Raw genomic sequence first — 7,685 nt, 5'->3', positions numbered from 1 at the left:
TCATTTCGAAACCGCCATTCCGACTAATCAACTTGAAGTACGTTTTGCTACTGTAAAATTTGACCTAGTTTCAACTTGCTAGAACCGAGTTGTTTTCTTTCGCCGTTTGACTTTCGTTGCTTTATTTGATTTGATTCTTTTTGCAACGAGGGTTCTTAAGTTGAACTTTCTGGTTAGATCTTTTATTGGAGATTTACCTGTGCATTAGATGAGTACTTATTGTATGCTTGTTGTTTGTCTACGATAGATCACCCGGAGTGCGCCGCTTGTTACTTCGAGTCCCTAGGTTTCGCGGATCATCAGCAAGGCAAGTAACACTTGATCATACCCTTTTCTACTACCTAGTTTTTATGCATTAGATCAATCCTCAAACATTGCATGATTAGGATCTAATTAAATTGTGGGATGGGAAGTAGATGAGGTAGTACCTATTACCTGTTTTACTTATGAAACCTTTGGGAGTTACTTCTGCGTTTGCTTATTATGCCATGCTATGCTAGTAGACGTGGATTGGGTGAGTGAATATCCATGACAGATGTGAGATTGTTAATGAATGGTTTATCTAAGGTGGCAACTTAAATACACATCTGGGTGGATTGAGGCACCTGGGGTATCCAGTGATTGCCTGTTTTTTTGGAAATCCCGGGGTTACCGTGTGATTTTCCTATGGACCGCCACCCAGGCTCAAAGGGATCATAAGATAATTAATGCTAGAAACTTCCGTGTGCAGCCACAAGCCATTATGGGCTCTGGCATAGTTGACTAAGTCGTGCGAACTCTTATAGTGGTGGACTAGCAGATGTAGGGGATGTAGGTGTACCGGTCTACCCATCGTAAGGTGCTAACGCTTCTGAAAGACTATGTCTCGGTCATCCGTTTCTCAAACACCATGTAGTGCGAGAAACCAAACAGAGGCGATCGAATCTTGTGGGGAAAAGTGCGCAAACCTCTGCAGAGTGTACACACTAATCATGATTAGCCGTGTCCCCGGTTATGGACATCTTGAGTATCTAGTACTTGAATATCATGTGTATCTCAACATGTTACTCTAATTTAATATTGTTGGGTTTGTTAATGAGTATTTTTAATTTGGGATTGAGGATGCTGTCAACCATTCTCAATGTTTAACAACCACCATGATAGTTAAATAAATTTATTCCTTTGCAGTAGGGAAAAACTGGCTTTATGCAAAAACTGTAACCATAGAGCTTTTCCACCAGCCATATATGCATGTAGTATAGGCTTATTGTTTATCATTCTCTATGTGTTACATTGCCAGCATATTCCATGTGCTGACCCGTTTTCGGGCTGCAACTTTCATGTTGCAGACTTTTCAGACGACGAGTAAGGTGCTTTTAGGTCGTGGTTCTATACTCAGTGATGCCGTTGGAGTTGATGGACTCACTTATCTTCCAAGTCTTCCGCTGTTATCGTTATTAGATGGCCTTAAGCCATGATTATTGTAATAAGTCCTCTTTTGGACAAACGATGAAATAAGTGTGTGATTGCTACTCTGTTATAAATCCTTCGAAGTACTATGTGGTGTCAGCATTACTGATCCAGGGATGACGCCTGAGCACAGAGACTTGACCATCTGAGGTCGGGTCGCTACAGAGATGGTATCATAGCACACGCTGACTGTAGGACACGACCACTAAGTTTAAGCCATAGATCACTATTCTCTTCTCATTTTCTAACTCCTCATCTTTTCTACTCTTTTAGGATGACGGACGCAAAGATCAAGTACGCCCAACCAGATGAAGGCACACCTTTTGGATCCCACTTGAAGGAAATCACCAAGTACCTGAACATTGGACTACCAAGCTTCACCGGGACTTTCAACGCCACTCTGCCTGAAGAGGAGCGCTGGAAGATTCAAGCTCATGTTCTGGGAAGGACATTCGCGCCAATCACCAAGCCCATAGATAGTGTTTTCAGTGCACCAACCTGGAGTCTGGGAAAGAGCATGGCAGCTCATATCACCATGGGACGCATTGGAGAAGTTTATCAAGAAGACCTCAAGGACACTATCTACCAGATTTGCGGACGCAGGAATGAAGACTGGGAGATAGTCAGCACCAAGAAGGATAGATCCATTGCAGCTTTCATCCAGGAGTTAAACCAGCACATTCGACGCCAGGAGAACCAGATGTGCAATGATATGATAGACTTGAAGAATGCGAAGGGAAGGATCATCGAACTTGAAGGAGAGTTGAAGACTAAACGCAAGGACTACATGGACGAGATCGTAGCTGTCGTAAGGCACAATAGCGATCTTAAGTATGAGATTGCAGAACTCAAGAAGAAGTTAGAGCTCAAGAATGAAGACAAGTATGTCGATTGTCCGAGCAACTACATCATCATCGACGACACCGATTCGGATCCAAGTGAACCCGACTTTGAAGACGAAGCTGGAGCAGACATCATGGAGTCTTCCACCGGTTCAAATTAATAGATGACCCCCACATATTAGTAGTATTCCCTCCATGTAAACATTATAGCACAAGCACTTTTGCGATAGTTAGACCGTTGTAAGCCCTTTGTTTGAAATGAATGAAGTGATTTTGTGTGCATTTGTCTCATGAGCATTTGGGTAGTGTCTTCTCCTTAGACCTCACTCTATTCTTAATTTCTCGTCTTTTCTAAACCCTTCAGATGCCTCCGAGACGCGACCCCGAGTTTGTTTTCCCGCCAGAGATCACTCAGTTGATTCAGCAGCAGAATACCTTGATTCAAACATTGGTACAAAACCAAGGCAACAACAACCCACCACCACCACCACCTGCGGATCACTTGACTTGTTTTCTTAGGCTGAATCCGCGGTGTATTCCAGTAGCACCGAGCCGATTGTAGCATATGATTGGCTCCGCAAGATAGGAAGGGAGTTGACCACTGCAGGATGCACAGATGGTGAGAAGGTGAAGTTTGCTGCACATCAGCTTGACGGACCCGCAGTAGCATGGTGGGAGAATTTCACAGCCACTTACCCTGTAGACACTGTCACATGGGATCAGTTTCAGCAAGCTTTCCGCACTGCCCATGTTTCAGCAGGAGCTATGGCCATGAAGAAGCGTGAGTTTCGCAACTTACGCCAAGGAGGAAGGACTGTTGGCCAGTATGTGGATGATTTTAGTAAGTTAGCACGTTATGCCCCAGATGACGTTGCTACAGACGCAGCTAAGCAGGAGAAGTTTCTGGAAGGACTGAATGATGAATTAAGCATGTAGTTGATGGTAGCACGTTTCAATAACTACTAGGAGTTGGTAGACCGCACCCTCATGATTGAAGGAAAGCAGCAGCAGATTGAAAATCGCAAGAGGAAGTACGGACAGGGGAAGTTTAATTCTGGAGCTCAGCAGAAGCCCCGTTATACCCCTAAACAGGGAGTTCAGTTTCAGCATACCCATGGAGGAGGTAGTTCGCACAACCATAATGTCCACAAGAATGGTAATGGGAATGGAGGAAGCAACGGCCAGAACCGGACCACACCATCAACCCCAGCTAAGAAAGACCTGAGCCATGTCACATGTTACAAGTGTTCCAAGACCGGACATTATGCAAATGATTGTCCCGAAGGCCAAGGTGGAAATGGAAGCTCTGGAAAGAAGCCAAACCCTTTCAACAGGGGACAGGTGAACCACATTGATGTGGAGGAGGTTGAAGCTCAGCCCGATGCAGTAATCGATAAGTTTTTGGTTAAGTCATTTACTGCACTTGTTCTTTTCGATACTGGTGCATCGCATTCATACATATCAAGGGAATTTGTAGAAAAGTATAGTCTGCCTACTCAGATTCTTAAAACCCCTATGCTAGTAAGTTCACCAGGAGCAGACTACATGGCCAGACAAGGATGTTTTCAAGTGCCATTGAGTATAGGAAGGCATGTATTCCCGACAGATTTGATCATTCTGGAATCCCAAGGATTGGATGTGATTCTCGATATGGATTGGCTGTCGATGTACGGAGGAAACATCGATTGCGCAAGTAAGACGATTTTGCTCACAACGCCAGAAGGAAGAAGGATTAGGTATGTATCATGACATGGACCAAATAGGAATCAAGTAAATTCCTTATCAGGAGTTGTGCAGGAAGAGGTGCCAGTGGTGAAGGATTACCCTGATGTATTTCCTGAGGAATTGCCAAGAATGCCACCGGATAGAGACATTGAGTTTTTGATTGAGCTTTTGCGAGGTAATGGCCCAATATCGAAGCGACCATACAGAATGCCCGCACAGGATTTGGCGGAAATCAAGAAGCAGATTAAGGAGCTATTGGATAAAGGTTATATACGCCCAAGTTCTTCACCCTGGGGATCACCCGTACTTTTAGTAGAGAAGAAGGATGGATCGTTAAGGATGGTTGTTGATTATCGTGGATTGAATGAAGTAACCATCAAGAACAAGTACCCACTACCAATGATAAATGATCTGTTTGATCATTTGCAAGGAGCTAAAGTGTTTTCGAAGATCGATTTGCGATCAGGGTACCATCAGTTGAAGATTCGAGAGCAGGACATACCTAAGACGGCATTCACCACAAGATATGGACTGTATGAGTATACCGTTATGTCATTTGGACTGACTAACGCACCTGCCTATTTCATGAACCTGATGAACAAAGTGTTTATGGAGTTTTTGGATAAGTTCGTCGTGGTGTTCATTGATGATATTTTGGTTTACTCGAAGAATGAAGAGGAACATAAGGAACATTTGCGATTGGTTTTGGAGAAACTAAGGGAGCATCAGTTATATGCCAAGTTCAGCAAATGTGAGTTTTGGCTAAAGGAAGTTGGATTTCTTGGACATGTTATATCCGGAGAAGGGATAGCAGTTGACCCCACCAAGGTTGAAACCGTAACCAAATGGGAAGCACCAACGACAGTTGGAGAGATCCGGAGTTTTCTTGGACTCGCAGGATACTACCGGAGATTTATTGAGAATTTCTCAAGGATTGCAAAGCCAATGACGGAGTTGCTGAAAAAGGATACCAAGTTCATATGGACTGAGGATTGTGAGGCCAGTTTTCAGGAGTTGAAGAAAAGATTGGTTACCTCACCAGTGTTAATTTTGCCAGACCAGACCAAGGATTATGAGTGTATTGCGACGCTTCACGTCGAGGACTTGGAGCAGTGCTTATGCAGGAAGGAAGAGTTGTTTCGTATGCTTCACGACAACTGAAACCTCATGAATTAAATTATGCCACACATGATTTGGAGTTAGCAGCCGTAGTGCATGCATTGAAGACATGGAGACATTTCCTCATTGGAAATCATTGTGAGGTGTACACGGATCACAAGAGTTTGAAGTACATTTTCACGCAAAAGGAGTTAAACTTTAGACAAAGGAGATGGTTGGAACTCATCAAGGATTATGATATGAGATTGCATTATCATCCCGGAAAGGCTAATGTAGTAGCTGACGCATTGAGCCGCAAGAGCCATGTCAATACGCTGATGACGGGAGAGATACCTAAGGAGTTAGCAGAAGATCTTCGTGAGCTATGTTTGGAAATAGTTCCGAGAGGCTATGTAGCAGCATTGGAGATTCAGTCTACCTTGATAGATAAAATCAGGGAAGCTCAGAAAAAGGACAAAGAGATTGCGGATATAAAGAAGAAAATGAGCGAAGGAAAAGCAAAAGGATTTCGTGAGGATGAGCACGATACCCTATGGTTTGAGGACCGTGTTTATGTGCCAAATGACCCGGAGATCAGGAAGTTGATTCTGCAAGAGGCACATGATTCACCCTATTCGATTCACCTAGGTAATACCAAGATGTATTTGGATTTGAAGGAAACATTCTGGTGGACCGGAATGAAGAAGGATATTGCGGAGTATGTAGCAGTTTGTGATGTATGTCAGAGAGTGAAGGCAGAACATCAGAAGCCAGCAGGATTGTTGCAACCATTGCCGATACCTGAATGGAAGTGGGATAAACTAGGCATGGATTTCATCACGGGTTTGCCAAAGACTCGTTCAGGCTATGACTCGATTTGGGTTATAGTCGACCGCTTGACGAAGGTAGCTCATTTCATTCTAGTCAAGACTACCTATAGCAGTGCTAAGTTGGCAAAGATATACATGACCAGAATTGTGTGTTTGCACGGAGTTCCGAGGAGTATCGTATCAGATAGAGAAACCCAATTTACCTCAAAGTTTTGGAATCAGTTGCATGAAACTTTGGGAACCAGGCTGGAATTCAGTACAGCTTTTCACTCACAGACAGATGGACAGACTGAGAGAGTCAATCAGATTTTGGAGGATATGCTGAGAGCTTGTGCACTAGATTATGGATCTAGTTGGATGATAACTTGCCATATGCAGAGTTTTCTTATAACAACAGTTACCAAACCAGCTTGAAGATGGCACCTTTCGAAGCTTTATACGGAAGGAGGTGCAGGACACCGTTGTCATGGGACGAAGTTGGAGACCGTCAGTTGTTTGGACCAGATTTGATTAAAGAATCTGAACAGAAAGTTAAGTTGATTCGCGACAGGCTCAAGGTAGCCCAGTCCAGACAGAAGAGCTATGCGGATTCAAAATGCAAGGCGATAGAATATGAAATTGGAGACAGAGTTTATCTCAGAGTATCCCCACTTCGAGGAGTTAAGCGTTTTGGAGTTAAAGGAAAGTTAGCACCACGTTTTGTTGGACCGTATAGGATCTTGCAACGCATGGGAGAAGTCGCTTATAAGTTGGAATAACCTGAGGGACTGTCAGGAGTTCATGACGTATTCCATGTTTCTCAGCTGAAGAAATGTCATGCCGAGATGGCGGAGGTACCGCTAAGAGATACAGTGCCACTGGAAGCAATTCAGTTGAAGGATGATTTAACATATGAGGAGAAACCAGTCAAGATTCTCGATTATGCCAGCAGAGTTACTCGCAGCAAGGTTATCAAGTTTTGCAAGGTTCAGTGGAGCCACCACACTGAGGATGAAGCCACCTGGGAGAGAGAAGAAGATTTTCTCAAGGACCACCCTCACCTATTTTCTAGCCAACCCGAATCTCGAGGGCGAGATTCATCTTAAGGGGGGTAGGTTTGTAACATCCCAAATTTTCAATTTGGAATGTTATACGTTAGATCATCATGCATATCATATTTTCTTGCATTTTGTCCATCCTAGAAATCTCACGCAACTCAAGGACCCACGGAGAGAGTTGGAGATTTCGAAATTTTCATATTTGAGTTCTCCCAAATTATGAAAATAGGATCGTTTGATTTTATTTATTTTATCTTCAAATAATTTTCCAATATCAAAAATATGAGAGGGAATAATATGACTTTCCCAAAATTTAGGAAAAATGAAGGTTTAATAAATGAATCAAATTTTGGATTTTCTCGAAGTTTATTTGCCTTAGGGAAAAATGCGTGTTTTCAAAAATTGCATTTTAGGCCCCGAGTAAAAGTTCATTTTGTTCGACTCATTTTTAGGAGTCGGGGAAAACTTACTTTGCAATTTTTGGAGTTCGTTTAGATTTTATTTTATTCGTTTTTCTGCGCGCGTTATTTATAAAAAAAAGTAGCGCCCCGCCTGGGCCGAAGGCCCAGCCGGCCAGCCGGCCCAGCCGCCCGCCTCCCTCGCGCGCGCGCCCGTGCGCAGCACCGCCGCCGCCGCCGCTGAGTCCTACTCGGACTCCGCCACCCCGCCGCCCTTGCCTTGCCCCCTCCCCCAAGCAGCACCCC

This window comes from Triticum dicoccoides, chromosome 2B, assembly GCF_002162155.2.
Source record: "Triticum dicoccoides isolate Atlit2015 ecotype Zavitan chromosome 2B, WEW_v2.0, whole genome shotgun sequence".
NCBI lineage: Eukaryota > Viridiplantae > Streptophyta > Magnoliopsida > Poales > Poaceae > Triticum > Triticum dicoccoides.
Note: the sequence above shows the minus strand (reverse complement) of the source record.